Source organism: Temnothorax nylanderi, unplaced genomic scaffold (assembly GCF_030848795.1).
Source record: "Temnothorax nylanderi isolate EJ_2023f unplaced genomic scaffold, tnyl_v1.0 TNYL_tig0500_pilon, whole genome shotgun sequence".
Taxonomy (NCBI): domain Eukaryota; kingdom Metazoa; phylum Arthropoda; class Insecta; order Hymenoptera; family Formicidae; genus Temnothorax; species Temnothorax nylanderi.
The window spans coordinates 110,945-127,500 of NW_027249562.1; the positions used below are offsets into that span (position 1 = coordinate 110,945).

Sequence of the window (16,556 nt, forward strand, 5' to 3'; positions counted from 1 at the left end):
ACACGAAATTAGTATTTAATCAGTATTTAAGTAATTAATCAGTATTTAACCAGTATTTAAGTAATAAAATAAATTTCAGATAATTCCTTTATATATTTCTAAGTTTATTAAGGTTTTTCAAAGATATATTTGTTTCCAAAGATAAGTGTTATATGCATAATATATAACAGTTGTGATTAAACATTTTGTCATTATAAGTATTGTAATAAAATATTTTTATTGAGACGTTGATGAGCAAGACGCAATAAAAATACACGTATTGAAGCTCAAAACTTTATTTATATACAGTGTGTAAAAATACAATATTATATGTTGTGTAAATTATAGACAATGACGTGAAACAACTTTCAATCATACAATGTTATCTCTTAACTAATCCCTTTACATTTGACATTGTGGGGTGCTACTTACAATCTCAGCCCCACGATTTATCTTATGATCCAGTGACGTCCGAGGAGAACCTGTGAATTTATTTTTGATTTCTTTGAGGGCCCCGCGAGATGCGGGGCGACGTGCGAAGCACGTGTGCAAGGCGCCTGGAGGATTGTGTCTCCGGATACGCTATGCAGGGAGAAAGTTATTCTCCGAATAGCTCCCTTAATAAGGAGCGTCTCTGGCGGCTGATCCTAGTGTATCGTTTAGGAATCAGACCTTTGCCCGGAGTCCTGGGCATCCGCTTCGGCGTACTTGGTAGCGGACTCGGTGGATCAAATACCACCAGTGAGGGTGGCAATAAGGTATCGGTCTGCGTTTGCTGGCACTTCTTCTTCGGCGAGGCTATTATCTTCGGCGAGGCTAATATCTTCGGCGAGGCTATTATCTTCGGTGAAGCTAACTCCGCCAGGCGTTGTTTCCAAAAGCGTGGTGTCGGCAGGTCCGACATGTTAATGGGAATTAACTTCCACTCTCGGAAAGATTCTATTGTACTTTCCCTTCGAGACGTGGTTGATACGTCTCCGGCGTTGGCTCGATAGAAGGCCGAACCCTTGGAGCGGGCGGACTTGGCGCCGGCGCTTGCCCGTGGCCGGGACAGCCACGCTGCTTCCTCTTGCGCGGCAGCTTGCCGAGTGTGCTGGTGTTGTTTGGAACCGAAGGCCCGGAGCTCTCTCTGTTACCAGAGGCCCGGGGCACACCCCGTTATGCAGAGGCCTAAAAAGCTCGCTTTGATTTAGAGGCCCACAAGGAGCTCGCTCTATAGTTCCGTAGGAACTGTTTTCCGACCTTACAATCTCGATTGATAGCCTGTCGTACAAAAAGGCGTCTCAACTCGAGAGAAGGCTCTCTCAGCGGGTGGTCCTCTTAAAGCTCCCCAGCGAAATCTGGCTCACGCGAAACTGCATGAGCGTTAGCCGCCTAGCGGCGGCGCGGCGAACTCGCTGGCGCGTGCGGCGGCTCGGCCGTGCGGCGGTTCGACCCCCTTGGTTGATTTAAAGTCCATCTTGAAAACGGATTGGTGGACGTAACGCTCGTCCGCTTCTCGTACGTGTTGGCTGCGTCTTCTCGGGGCTTTGCTCGGATTGAGGCGCTTCTTCTTGTTCCAGCACGTAAGCTGGTTTAAGCCTGTCCGATACTCGAACAGCTCGTCCGTTTATGCGGAGTTTATAAGTTTTCTCTCCTCTACTGAGGACTTGATAAGGTCCGTCGTATGGTGTCTGGAAAGCTTTTGTTGGTGCGTCATGTCTCAGAAAGACTTGCTGTGATGTAGCCAAGTCCTTGTATATGAATGTAGCTTTTTGACCATGTTTTCTAATTTTTGGTCGTAGGTTTCTCATTATTTTCTGTAATTGTGTAGCGAAACCTTCTGTCATATCATGCTCTGTATTTTCTTCGTCTAGGAATTGTTCAGGTAATCGTATGGATTCCCCATAGACCATTTCCGCTGGTGTGGCTTGAAAATCTTTTTTCCAGGCAGCTCTGATGCCCATCAAGGTTACAGGGAGAATGTCTGCCCATTCTTCTGTTTGATGGCTCTTGATGGCAGTTTTTAATTGTCTGTGCATTCTCTCTACCATTCCGTTAGCTGCTGGATGATATGCCGTAGTACGCAGGTAAGACGATCCTGTTAGCTTTGCCAGCCTTTTGAAGAGATCGGATTCAAATTGACGTCCCTGGTCCGTTGTTATGCATGTCGGAGTTCCATATCTGGCCACCCAGTTGACGAATAATTGTCTACCCACCGTTTCAGCTGTTATGTCCGGAATAGGTATCGCCTCTGGCCATCTTAAAAAACGGTTTACTATCGTTAGGCAATATTTGTATTTCAGTGAAATTGGCATTAGGCCCACTATATCCACATGGATATGTTGAAATCTTCTTGTGGGCGCTAAAAAATTTTCTATCGGTGTGACTGTATGTCTGAATATCTTGGCTTTCTGACACTGCAAGCACGCTTGTGCCCATTTGCGACTGTCTTGTTCTATGCATGGCCATACATATTTTTGCTTCACTAGTCTCGCCGTTGCTTTAATCCCGGGATGCGCCAGACCATGCAGGGCTTGAAATACCTGCCATCTAAATGGTTCAGTGACGAAGGGACGCATGACTGGTGTAAACGTATCACAATAAAGTGTCGTTGAGAAGCCTGGTATCTGAACTTGTTTCAATTTTAATGATGACTATTTGTGTCACCGTCTAAGATTTCTTTCAACTCTATGTCTTCCCTCTGCGACTTTGCTAGCTCTTCAAAATCTGGTGCTTTTTCGATGGCCTCGATACGAGACAGTGTATCTGCGACAACGTTATCTAAGCCGGCCACGTGTCGTATATCTGTTGAAAATTGACCAACAAAATCCAGATGTCGAGCCTGTCTGGGGGAGCTTCGTAGTAAATCTTGTCGAAAAGCGTATGTTAACGGTTTATGGTCCGTTAGAATTGTGAATTCGCGCCCTTCCAATAAATGGCGGAAATGTTTTACCGCTGTGTAGATTGCTTAAAGTTCTCTGTCATATGGGCTGTATTGCTTCTGAGCTCGATTGAGCTTTTTACTCATAAATGCGAGAGGCTGCCATCCTATTTCAGTCTCTTGTTGTACCACTGCTCCGAGTGCCGTATCTGAGGCATTTGTGGTCAGGGTCATCTTTGCCCCTGTTTTCGGATGTGCCAATAGCGTAGCTTTCGTCAAACTGTCTTTTGTTACATCCGTCCCAACACACTTTCGGAAAGTTTTAAACTTTTTACTATAGGAATAAGTGCTAAGAGTAAAAGACGTGGCATACACTAAAAACCTTCATCACGTTATTTCCCGGAAAAAGTCCCGTTATTTCTCGGAAAAAGTCCCGTTATTCCTCGAAAAAGTCCCGTTATTTCTCGGAAAAAGTTTCGTTATTCCTCGAAAAGTCCCGTTATTTCCCGGAAAAAGTCCCGTTATTTCTCGGAAAAAGTCCCGTTATTCCTCGAAAAAGCCCCGTTATTTCCCCGAAAATCCCTCTTATTCCCCGGAGAAGGTTTAAATCCCCAAGCCACAAATAAGTATAACCCACCAGGGAAATTAAGACTTTAGTTATAAGAGCAACCATAGTTAAGTCACTTACCATTTACCGACAGTAGAAGTTACCATAAGTAAGACCACTTACCGACAGTGGAAGTTACCATTTACCGACAGCGGGACTTGCCATAAGTAAGACCACCCATGAGTAAGACCATCTACCAACAACCATGACTTACCATCAGTAAGATCACCTACCGATAATAAAACCATATCACCGAATTCATGCGATAGAATTAGTTACCTACCACATAGCATATAAGCAACAAGTACTTGCGATGCCCGCAAGGCTTTCCTTAACTTTAACTATAAGGATCTAACTCCCGAACTCCCACAACCATCCTCAGACCCTTCCCGAAAACCCTCGGCTCAATGAGTCACACGACCATACAAAAGAGAAAGCGAAGACGGAAGCAATAAACGCAGCCCTTCCATCGAGCACAAAGGAAGACGGAAACAATAAACGCAGCCTTCCGTCGAGCACAAAGGAAGACGGAAAAACACGACCATATAAGGAGAGAAATCAGGGACCGGACCGATGACGCCATACAACCCTTCCATCGAGCACAAAGGAAGACAGAAAAACATGACCATATAAGGAGAGAAATCAGGGACCGGACCGATGACGCAACACGGCCCTTCCATCTCTCAACTCTTCCACTCAATCGCCCCCGCCATCAAGCACGATGGAAGACGGAAAACATGACCATATACGGAGAGAAATCGGGGACCGGATCAATGACGCAACGCAACCCTTCCACTTCTCAACCCTTCCACGCAATCACTCCCGCCGCCAGGAAAATAAGATATAAGAACGAACATCCCGAGGGACGCCGTCAGTTAGTCAGTGAACCTCCTCGGTTACCCTTCGGACCCAGATTCGAGCGAGCATTACCATATTCTTCTATATCCTTCTATATCCGAAGCCTTCCATACCCTTCTATATCCGAAGCCTTCAAGGCCCACGCGTAGCATTGCATTAGTCGAATAATCTAGAAGCGTCACCACGCATATATTCAAGTTGTAATAGTAATAATAAAGTGTTTGATTGTAACAGTTTTGTAGAATTATCGTGCGAAATAATACACTAGTGTTTAAACAAATCTTCGCGTGTTCTCTCATCAACCTTTACACGCCCCATTCCCATTGGGTGACACTAATTCCACCGGTAATACCAATTATTCAGTACTAACAATAGTACCGCAATCACCGGTCCTCCCCTTGCATTACATCTGCATACGAGGCAGTGCTATACGAGTGGCACGCTATCGTCCGTAGGTGTTCGGAAAGAGGCAGTGCTATACGAGTGGCACGCTTTCTCGCCGTAGCAACAGGGAATCAACTGGAGACGTTTCTTTTCTGCGAATACTTACATTGTCTGGCTAAAACAAATGCCAAGGTGTAGTCAAGGAGGAATTAAGTGGCGCACCCGCCGACTAAACCGCCTCCTACATATCTCTCCTTCGAACTCCTTACTGGGAGTCGAATTCGCGGAGCAACCCGAGTACGAATCGTATTTCGCCGCGAACTCCGCGCGCAAGGCGGACGAAAAACTCAGTGTTAACTACAAAGATTGGCACGCGAGTGTTAACAATTCTTCAACCTACATTCCACTCTCGAAAGAGGAATCCCGGACGAATTACCGCGCGCTTATTGAGAAACGAGTGACTCCCATAGCGAGTGCCGCGCGCTAGACAGATTGGATCCCTAAGATATTGTGTGTGGGTGGCAATCTCGTTCCGTTTTCTTCGCCACCGTATAAAAAGGAGTTTCGTTCAAGTTATCAGACGCTCATCAAAAACCGCCCGTACCGGTTAATCCGCATTACGGATGAATCTGACCATCTTCCGCCGCCGGAACTGATCAAGCACATCAGGGAGGACGACCCCCGCTAAAGCCACTACTCGCGACGCCGCGCGGAGATCCTGCATCAATTGTACGACTGCCCCACGCCTGAGCATTGGGGGACTGCAGACCACCCGCTAGAGCTCGAGTAAAAGGTAAGTGCCGACGCCCCTAATTTTATTTAGCCGATATGAGCGAAGCCCCACTACGACCTACCACCCGCCGACTCTCGCCCCTGGTCTCTTGAATCACGCGCAGGAATTGGCTGTCCCGCTCGATTTGCGTTTTCACGTTGTGTTACCAGAATCAGAACAGCAAACATTATCTCTGCGAATCGTGTTACCGCGACTTAACGGCGCAACAGCGCAGCCACTACATTCTCTTGGTCCGACATTACTTGCACATCGGGTTCCGGTACAAATTGGAGGAGTGTGACGAGTGCTACGTTATAATCGGCGAGATCCGGGAACCCACGGGGTGTTCCACGTGCTCGGAGATATACCTCGACGTGACGCGCTCGGTAACACACGAGGGAGGGCAACAATATTTAGACATAGAGCCTACTATTATCGCCATATCCCAAATCAGAGGCCGGTAAAATTGGAAACGTTACTACCAACACCCAACGGTCGATAAATCGAGAACGCTATTACCGACATCCAACGGTTGATAAATCGAGAACGCTATTGCCGACATCCAACGGTCAATAAATCGAGAATACTATTACCGACATCCAACGGTCGATAAGATCGGAAACACTATCGTCAATGTGTCTCAGACACCCGGTCAATCGTCGACCTCTAGGGATAATCACTCCCCCTACTCCCCTTAAGACTTGGTTGATGACCGGGATTTGTGTATATTCAATATTCTTTCGAAACAAAATTACTCAAGCGATCATTTGCGAGGATTGCCTACTCCACAATTACCAGGCCGCGCGACCGGAGTTCGAAGGGATCCTCTGGCATTACGTACAATACGGTCCGCGGACAGAATTCACAACGTGTTCCGATTGTAACAAAATCCTAGCCGACTACTGTCCCGCGGTCGAGTGCTACTATTGTACTGAAGTCGAAGAAATATTCGAACGATACCTTTTAACATTACGCGAAGAACCTCATAATCAAGCTCTCCCCGTAAGAATTCGAATTGGAGCAACTCACTGGTAACGGGACCCGGATAGCGAATTACCCCGGTCGCGGGTATCCCCGGGTAGAGCCCCTTGGCTTAGCGATTCGACAAAGCGACCTAGCCCCGTTAGAGATCCGAGTACCGCGCCGCGGCCGCGATCCCTCGGGACGTGACACTTTGCAGTTTTTAAACGTCAGCTCTAGCTGCGGGGTCCACTCTACTGGAGTTTTTCCTTTCACCTTCGGACCACGTAGAACGTCATGCAACGCCGCTTGGTCCTTTGGTGCATTCGGTATAAATCTCCGATAAAAATTTAGTGTTCCCAAGAATTGTCTCAGTTGTTTAATGTTCTCGGGTTTCTTGAAATCTTGTTGCAGCCGTACGCCAAGTCAGACGCAGCGACCACGCAACGCCAGCTGCCGGACCTGTCGCCCAGAATGAGGGCGGTCATAGCGGAGCAGCTGAGGATGCGGCAGCACGTGGGGCCGGTTAAGCCTACACCGATCCCGGGAATGACAACGATCGGCGAATCATCGCCGATGCGATCGGCCGACGGGAGCGAGGCGCCGGGAAGCAGCGGCAGCGAGAGACGAGCGACGGAGGCGCCGATGACCCGCGGGAAGACCGGGAGAGGATGAGCGCTATGGCGAACGCGCGATTCGACACACACGCGAACACACCCACGCATACACAAACATGTAAATAAAGAAAAAACACTCCTACACTCATACATACACATGCTAGATTATAAGTGCGCGAATAAGAAATATAATCAACAAAAGTTTCGCTCGACAAGCAATAGCTAAATAATATCAAACGGCCAATTTCGAGCTAATACCAGATGTTAGAAAAAAATATTTAATACATTCAATAATCGTATACAGACTTGTTTACGTTTCGTGCCTTACTTGGCCTTCTTCAGAACAATAAAAAAATATAAAGAAAAACGCATTACAATATATCGCATTATTCTACGAACAAAACGAATCAAGCAGTCGTCTGTGTGACACTGTCCTTTCCCCGTGTGACACTTACCTGTCGGTGTTCCGAAATTCTCATCCAACGGCGAAATCCAGCGGTGATCCAGCGGAGCGGCGGTCCAACGAAAGTCCAACAGGGGCGACGAAATCCAGCGGTGCACAGCGGAAATAGTCCCGACGACGGTCCTCATCCAGAGACGCAAGTCCCACGCACAGCGGTCCAGAGAGAGCTCGATGTCGTGGATCGAGACAGAGGGAATCCGAAACAGAGTGGTAGGAGGGGAATTAACGTAATCAGCGAAAGGTTGGTCGACTTTTCATAATCTTTCTCGATAGGCATAGGTTAAAATCGAGTGGCGACCGTGATATCTAGGAAATCTATAGACGTGTGGTTAAAATCACTCCTCCGTCCGGTTACATTGTATGGCCTGGACTTTTTCTGCCAACGGTTGTACGCCTTCTGCGGACACTAGATACCCCAGGAATTTTACTTGAGTAGCTCCCAGCACGCATTTCGCTGGATTAAGTTTTATACCATATTCTTCGAGGCGTTTGAATAGTATCTCTAAGTGTTTGAGGTGCTCTTCTTCCGAGTCCGAAGCGACTATGATGTCATCGATATAGGCGTAACAAAAATCCAAACCGTGTAAGACTTCGTTTATAAACCTTTGAAAGGTTTGTGATGCGTTCCGCAAACCAAAGAGCATGTAGCAGAACTCGAATAATCCGAATGGCGTAATGATTGCCGTCTTCGGAATGTCCTCTGGATGTACTGGAATTTGATTGTACGCCCTAACCAGATCCAGTGTAGAATATATTTTCTTTCCGTACATCAAATGCGTAAAATCTTCTATATGCGGGACCGGGTATCGGTCCGGTTCCGTGCGAGCATTCACACCTCTGTAGTCTCCGCAGGGTCTCTATGAATCTCCCTTTTTTGGAGCCATATGCAAGGGTGAGGCCCACGGGCTCTTAGAAGGACGAATGATTCCTTCTGCCAGAAGGAGATCAAACTCTGGCTTCGCTGCCTTGAACTTGTTCGGTGCCAGTTTCCGAGGTCGACAGGCCTCTGGAGGTCCCGGTGTGGTTTTTATGAAATGTACTGTGGAATATGAGCACTTCTGCATGTGTGTTTCCGTTGTCTGCGTAATGCGTGGAAAACGTTTTAATAGCTGGTGAAAGGGTGAGTCCCCTATCATTGATTTGACGGACGGCGCTCCATTCCTGTTTGCTGACCCGTTGGCTATTAACCCTGTCTTGGCATCCACCAATTGCCCCTTTCTAACATCTGGAAGCAGGTGGAAATGCGCCAGGAAATCCGATCCAATAATCGGCGATGTCACATCAGCTATGACAAAACGCCACAGGAATCCCGTATCGATTAGGTATCGCGTCTTGGTCTTGCGATCTGTCATGAACAGGCGGCAGGGTCGTTTCGGGCCGGGGTCGTCTGCCGCTAACAACGACCGCCCAGCTAGTTTTCCAACGACAATGGCTTTTTATATTTACACGGCTGTGTGCATTTCCGGGCTTTATCTGTGAACCTTCTGTGGTAAATGCATATTTTATCGTCCGTATCCTCCTGTTTCCTGCGAGGACGGCTCTTAGAACGATCGCGTTTCTTGCTCTTCTCCGCGGACCGAGCCAATCGACTGTTTAGGCTTGCTACTTGTTTGGCCAGTTCTTTAATTTGGTCCTCCAACGTAGGAGTACTCGTCGAGGGTTGTACGCTGGCGACTGTAATTGCTCTAGTAGAAACTGCGATGGTTTTCGATCACCCATCTCTTCATGTTCTAATAACTGATGAATTTGTTGCTCTTGAGATACCGATAAGCGTTGTATCAGTGCCTTCTTAATGCTCGCGTATTTATCGGCTTGCGGAGGTTTCGTGATTAAGTCCTTAATCTCTTTGGCATGTTTCGTATTGATGTGCGATAACACGTAAGCGTATTTGGTGCTGTCCTGTGTAATGCCTCCAAGTTGAAATTGGCCTTCTAATTGCGCAAACCATAGCTCCGGTTCATCTGCCCAGAAGGAGGGTACTTTTAAACCTATGCGGTTGATCTGTGCACGCTCTTCGTTAAGATTCGCCATTTCAACGGTTCCCTCGGTCGGATTTGTCATACTGGATCACGTCGGGGTCACCACTTTGTGGGGTGCTACTTACAATCTCAGCCCCACGATTTATCTTATGATCCAGTGACGTCCGAGGAGAACCTGTGAATTTATTTTTGATTTCTTTGGGGGCCCCGCGAGATGCGGGGCGACGTGCGAAGCACGTGTGCAAGGCGCCCGGAGGGTTATGTCTCCGGATACGCTATGCAGGGAGAAAGTTATTCTCCGAATAGCTCCCTTAATAAGGAGCGTCTCTGGCGGCTGATCCTAGTGTATCGTTTAGGAATCTGATCTTTGCCCGGAGTCCTGAGTGGACCAAATACCACCAGTGAGGGTGGCAATAAGGTATCGGTCTGCGTTTGCTGGCACTTCTTCTTCGGCGAGGTTATTATCTTCGGCGAGGCTAATATCTTCGGCGAGGCTCAAGAGACACGGTAGTGTCTCGTGCCAAGTACACGCGGAGCGAGACCGACCGTGACTCTTTTACGCGACGCGACGGGTTGCGAGTACCCAAGATGTTGAGATCTCGATAACGAGTGAACGGATCAAGTTCTAAGTAGGCTTGATCGATAGCTTGGGGTCGACTTTGGGGGGGTATCTCCTATAATATTTTCCGCTACGTGCCCTACGAGCGGAGATATTGTGACGCAAAGTCCAAATGTGAAAATTTTTTATTAAGATACGTCTACGTCAACGCTCTCAATTCAATATATTATAACATACATGTAACAAACAGATAACAGAGAAATGTCGCTTTCACTTTTTCGACACTGGCGGCGCAGGTATCGCCAGTTTCGATATCGCGCGCGTATTTCGATCGATCTAGTAGGTAAATTAAATTAGGTCGATAGACTTATCGGTCAGGAGAAATATTTCTATTTAGGTAAATTAGGTATATATATATAATACATATTGAGTCAATTGCTTCATGTTTATCTGGAGAGATTTCGTATCCTTACATCGTATTACCACCGCTGCCGGAAAAGAAGGAACCCTACGCTTGGCAGAAAGTGCCGCTAGGGAATTTTTAAGTCGATTCTTATGAATCAAGCTTGAATTCGATGTCTAGGTATCCTAGGTTGCCGATGACGAGGTCCAGATAGTGCGCTTCATAGTTTTCGGTGTCCAGGTGTAATAATACGTTGAATTCGATGTCTACGTGTCCCAGGTTGCCGATGACGAGGTCCACATAGTGCGCTCCGTAGTTTTCGGTGTCTACGTGTATTAATACCTTGAAATTGATGTCTAGGTGTCCCAGGTTGCTGATGACGAGGTCCAGATAGCGCGCTCCGTAATTTTCGGTGTCTAGGTGTAATAATACCTCGAATTCGATGTCTACGTGTCCCAGGTTGCCGATGATGAGGTTCACATAGTGCGCTTTGTAGTTTTTGGTGTCTAGGTGTATTAATAACTTTAAATCTAAATGTAGGACACGTAGATATCGAATTCAAGGTATTAATACACGTAGACACCGAAAACTACGGAGCGCACTATGTGGACCTCGTCATCGGCAACGTGGGACACCTAGACATCGAATTCAACGTATTATTACACCTGGACACCGAAAACTATGGAGCGCACTATCTGGAACCCGTCATCGGCAACCTGGAACACGTGGACATCGAATTCAAGGTATTAATACACCTGGACACCGAAAACTATGGAGCGCACTATGTGGACTTCGTTATCGGCAACCTGGGACACCTAGACATCAAATTCAAGCTTGATTCATAAGAATCGACTTAAAAATTCCCTAGCGGCAGAATTAAAATTATGTCATGACATAATAAAAATCCGCTGAATTAAAATTATGTCTAGACATAATAAAAATTGGACGAATAATAGTAACCTTTCGAAAGTAGAGGTTTTAAGCTTGAAATTTAAATTTTATTCATTTTTAACAAAGTTACCGCTGCTCGAGTTTTGCCTATTTTTAAAGATAAATTTAGTGTTCCTTCAATTTTTGTGAGAAATGTATAATTTACTTTTACTTAAATATTATTAATTTTTATGTATTTGTTGTTATTGCTAATTTTGTGAATAATTAAAAAATAAAAAATAAAAATGTTTTGCAGATCCTTGCTTAACACTACAAAATAGGTGATATCAGTACAAAATTACCTTTTTTAAAAAAGGTAAAAAAAAGTGCCAAGTACACGCAATGTATTTTGTAAATTCAATCGAAAAATTATCTCACAAAATTGTCTCACAAAAATTGTCTCACAAAATTGTCTCACAAAAATTGTCTCACAAAATTATTAAATTACAAAATTGTTATTTTATTCAATCCAAGTGATATCTACCTCGAAAAAACCTAAATAACAAGTGGTATCTATTTAAAAAAAAAATACGTGAAATTATTTAATACTGCGCCAATTACAAAGAGAGAATATATATATATATATATATATATATATATACCTTAACAAAATTATTTTTATATCACGAAATTGCGTTACCAAACTCAATCTAAGTGATATATACCTTAACAAAATTATATCACAAAATTGTTTTACCTAACTCAACCTAAGTGATATGTTATTTCAAAAAAATATATGAAATCTTTAAATTACGCCAACTACAAAGAGAATATATATATTGCTTTGAAAAATAATTGTAGTGCAACTACTCTTAAAAAATAAAACAAAATTGTGTTACCTAACTCAACCCAAGTGGTATGTATCTTTGTATTCCTGAGGATCTTTCTATCAACCCAAGTGGTAGTAGTTTTAATTCTCCTTGATAAAATTATAATATTACAAAGAATCATTTAATCATTTTAATCACAAAGAATTAAAGAGGTAACATTATAAAATAAAAATATTTAATTAAAATAAAATAAATAAATTTTTCTTGTAAAAAACTTGGCGCTGCTTTTTTAAAGTCTATCCAGACAAATTTGCATCGCGCATAAACATAAGCGTAAGAAATTGATTGGTTCATATATATGTGCAAAAGGAAATAGACCAATCCATCTCTTTATGCATATGCTTATGCACCTATGCAAGTTTGTCTAGATTAATCTTAAAAAAGCAGCGCCAAGTTTTTTACAAGAAAAATTTATTTATTTTATTTTAATTAAATATTTTTATTTTATAATGTTACCTCTTTAATTCTTTGTGATTAAAATGATTAAATGATTCTTTGTAATATTATAATTTTATCAAGGAGAATTAAAACTACTACCACTTGGGTTGATAGAAAGATCCTCAGGAATACAAAGATACATACCACTTGGGTTGAGTTAGGTAACACAATTTTGTTTTATTTTTTAAGAGTAGTTGCACTACAATTATTTTTCAAAGCAATATATATATTCTCTTTGTAGTTGGCGTAATTTAAAGATTTCATATATTTTTTTGAAATAACATATCACTTAGGTTGAGTTAGGTAAAACAATTTTGTGATATAATTTTGTTAAGGTATATATCACTTAGATTGAGTTTGGTAACGCAATTTCGTGATATAAAAATAATTTTGTTAAGGTATATATATATATATATATATATATATATATATATTCTCTCTTTGTAATTGGCGCAGTATTAAATAATTTCACGTATTTTTTTTTTAAATAGATACCACTTGTTATTTAGGTTTTTTCGAGGTAGATATCACTTGGATTGAATAAAATAACAATTTTGTAATTTAATAATTTTGTGAGACAATTTTTGTGAGACAATTTTGTGAGACAATTTTTGTGAGACAATTTTGTGAGATAATTTTTCGATTGAATTTACAAAATACATTGCGTGTACTTGGCACTTTTTTTTACCTTTTTTAAAAAAGGTAATTTTGTACTGATATTATCTTCGGTGAGGCTAACTCCGCCAGGCGTTGTTTCCAAAAGCGTGGTGTCGGCAGGCCCGACAGGTTAATGGGAATTAACTTCCACTCTCGGAAAGATTCTACTTTCCCTTCGAGACGTGGTTGATACGTTTCCGGCGTTGGCTCGATAGAAGGCCGAACCCTTGGAGCGGGCGGACTTGGCGCCGGCGCTTGCCCGTGGCCGGGACAGCCACGCTGCTTCCTCTTGCGCGGCAGCTTGCCGAGTGTGCTGGTGTTGTTTGGAACTGAAGGCCCGGAGCTCTCTCTGTTACCAGAGGCCCGGGGCACACCCCGTTATGCAGAGGCCTAAAAAGCTCGCTCTGATTTAGAGGCCCACAAGGAGCTCGCTCTATAGTTCCGTAGGAACTGTTTTCCGACCTTACAATCTCGATTGATAGCCTGTCGTACAAAAAGGCGTCTCAACTCGAGAGAAGGCTCTCTCAGCGGGTGGTCCTCTTAAAGCTCCCTAGCGAAATCTGGCTCACGCGAAACTGCATGAGCGTTAGCCGCCTAGCGGCGGCGCGGCGAACTCGCTGGCGCGTGCGGCGGCTCGGCCGTGCGGCGGCTCGAGCGGCGGCTCGCCAGGCGAGTAGCATTGCGGCGCGGTGCCTTGTGGCGCTATGATTCGGCCGCCACAGACATAAAACGCTATACAGTAAGAATATCTCGACAATTAAATCATGCTATTAATTAAAACCCTCAAAAAAGGCATTAATTATTACAAATATTTAAACAGAAGATAACGAGAATTGAAATACATGTCTTAGGAAAACAAAAAAAGCTATGTGCACTAAATATTCCGCATAGAAAGTGTCTCACAAATTAAGTCCTTTTTAACAATACCTGTCCGTTCAGGTGGTGCACTATCTTGAACAAAATTGTCTCCTTCCTTATCAATTGCTTCAAGGTCGATCTCATCTCCTCTTGATAGGCAAATATTGTGCATCACACAACATGCGATTATAAATATTGGGATTAAATCAGTTCTATCCATTGCAAGAACAGTCCTTATACTCCGGAATCTTGTCTTTATGAGTCCAAAAGCCCTTTCAATTGCTATTCTGGCTGAGGAATGACAGAAGTTGAAGTTTTTCTGTCTTCGGCCGCCATTCAACGCTCAGCTCAGAACTGGCACGGACTAGGGAAATCCGACTGTCTAATTAAAACAAAGCATTGCGATGGCCCTCGAGGGTGTTGACGCAATGTGATTTCTGCCCAGTGCTCTGAATGTCAACGTGAAGAAATTCAAGCAAGCGCGGGTAAACGGCGGGAGTAACTATGACTCTCTTAACTCTCTCCAGAGAAGGGGAACCCTTGGCCGGGGTCAAACACAACATCCTTTTGGCAAAGATTTATGCAAGCTATAAGGCTGCTCTTGGACTGTTTTGTCGACGGTTTTCTTATTTTTGGTAGAAAATAAATACGCGCGATCCGCCATGCGCTGTACCAATAATTTAGGCCGGCTCAGGGGGAGCGAGGAGACCCGCTTGGGAACCGGGTCCTCCTGGATGAGAGTCATAGTTGCTCGTTCACAAGGGGGCGCAGCCTGTCGTCTGCGCCCCAAGTCTGCCCCACCTCCAAGATCGGTGTCCGCTGGGTACCCGGCTTGCCGGGGAGCTAACGGGGTTCAGGCGACACGGGAGCATGCCCTGGGCTCTCGGCCGGTTTCGACCGATGCCAGCGGGTTTCATTCCCGTCAGGGCAACAACATCGAGAACATACCCTGGGCTCTCGGCCAGTTCCGACTGGTGCCAGCGGGTTCATTCCCGCCAGGGTAATAACGAGAGCACACCCTGGGCTCTCGGCCGGTTTCGACCGGTGCCAGCGGGTATCACTCCCGTCAGGGCAATACAGCTGGTCACGGGCTAGCAACCCCGGCTGGCTTATCTTAAAGTCGCTAAATATAGAAATGGCAAAGCCTCGGGCGATGGGGAACACGGCCCCATTCCCCTGGAACACGGCCAGGGGGCTATACGGAGACAACCAAGGCAAGAAACACTGGTCCCGAGCGATGGGGAACACGGCCAGGGGGCTATTCGAAGACAACCAAGGCAAGAGATACAGGTCTGTGAGTTATCGCTCCCCTTCAATCGAAGGCGGTGCGAAAGTTGCGCCGGAGTGGGCGAATATATGGCTCTCACTATCAAAGATGAGGCCCGGCATATTGAGGAAGTGCACCCTCACCTAAGCGTCAGATATAAATGTGAATGGTGTGGCAAGTCGTATGCGTCGTACCATGCGGCTGCATGCCACCTGCCAAAGTGCCCAGCAGCCGGGGTAAATGAGGGGCAACGAACCGTAAAGCAGGGCCGGTTCGACTGCCCGGAGTGTGACAGAAATTTCACCTCACAACGAGGGCTGTCGCAACACCAAAGGCTGGCGCACCCGGTAACAAGGAACCGATTGAGATCAGAGCAAACGGCTCCGAAGGTGAATGAACAAAGACGGGGCAGAGTTTTTTCTGCCGAAGATATCAGTAGGATGCTCGAACTCGAAGTGGAGCTCATGGGCAAGACGAACATAGCAAGAGCTATGGTTCCGTTCATGCCGGAGAAAACCCTGAAGCAAATAAGGGACAAAAGAAATGAGTTGTGTTACAAAAGGTGGAGAGAACAACGCCTTAGTAGTACGCTTTCTAATCAAGAGGCTGTCGAGGAAGAGGACCAGCAAGTGGACGGTGCACCACTAGAGGTCGACGAGGTTTTTATTGATGCAGAGGAGAACGAGGATGTTTTCATGGATGCGGTCGAGGCACCAGGCGATATTTACAGCTTTGAGGAGTCTTCGTCAATCATGAGTTGGAGGCAAGCCAGCATTGCGGCTGTGCTTAAGGAGCTCAAGAGTAGTGAGCCCAAGAAAACGCTGGAAGTGCAACGGCATATTATCGAGCTCCTGACGGCAAAGAGTGAAGGTCAGGCAATAACGCAGGCAGAAGTAGACGCAGCCTACGAGCTGGTGGTCAGTTTGTTCCACGCCCCTGCAACTGGGAAGAAAGGCGGTAATTCCCGGAAGCATCGGAGTCGGAGGAAAGGGCTCTCGGGTAGAAGCGAACGCAAAGCCCGAGCCTATGCCCTTACGCAAGAGTTATATAAAAACAACCCTGCTATGCTCGCAAAAATGGTAAGAGAGGGTATGGACATTCAAGCGCAAGATACATGTGAATCGGTGAGTCC

General features: G+C 45.2%; 1 pseudogene; it reads right to left on the minus strand.

The window, feature by feature from the left end:
• Positions 1-14,173: 14,173 nt before the first annotated feature.
• LOC139783428 (uncharacterized) overlaps positions 14,174-16,556 on the minus strand; it is a 6,058-nt pseudogene continuing 3,675 nt past the window's right edge.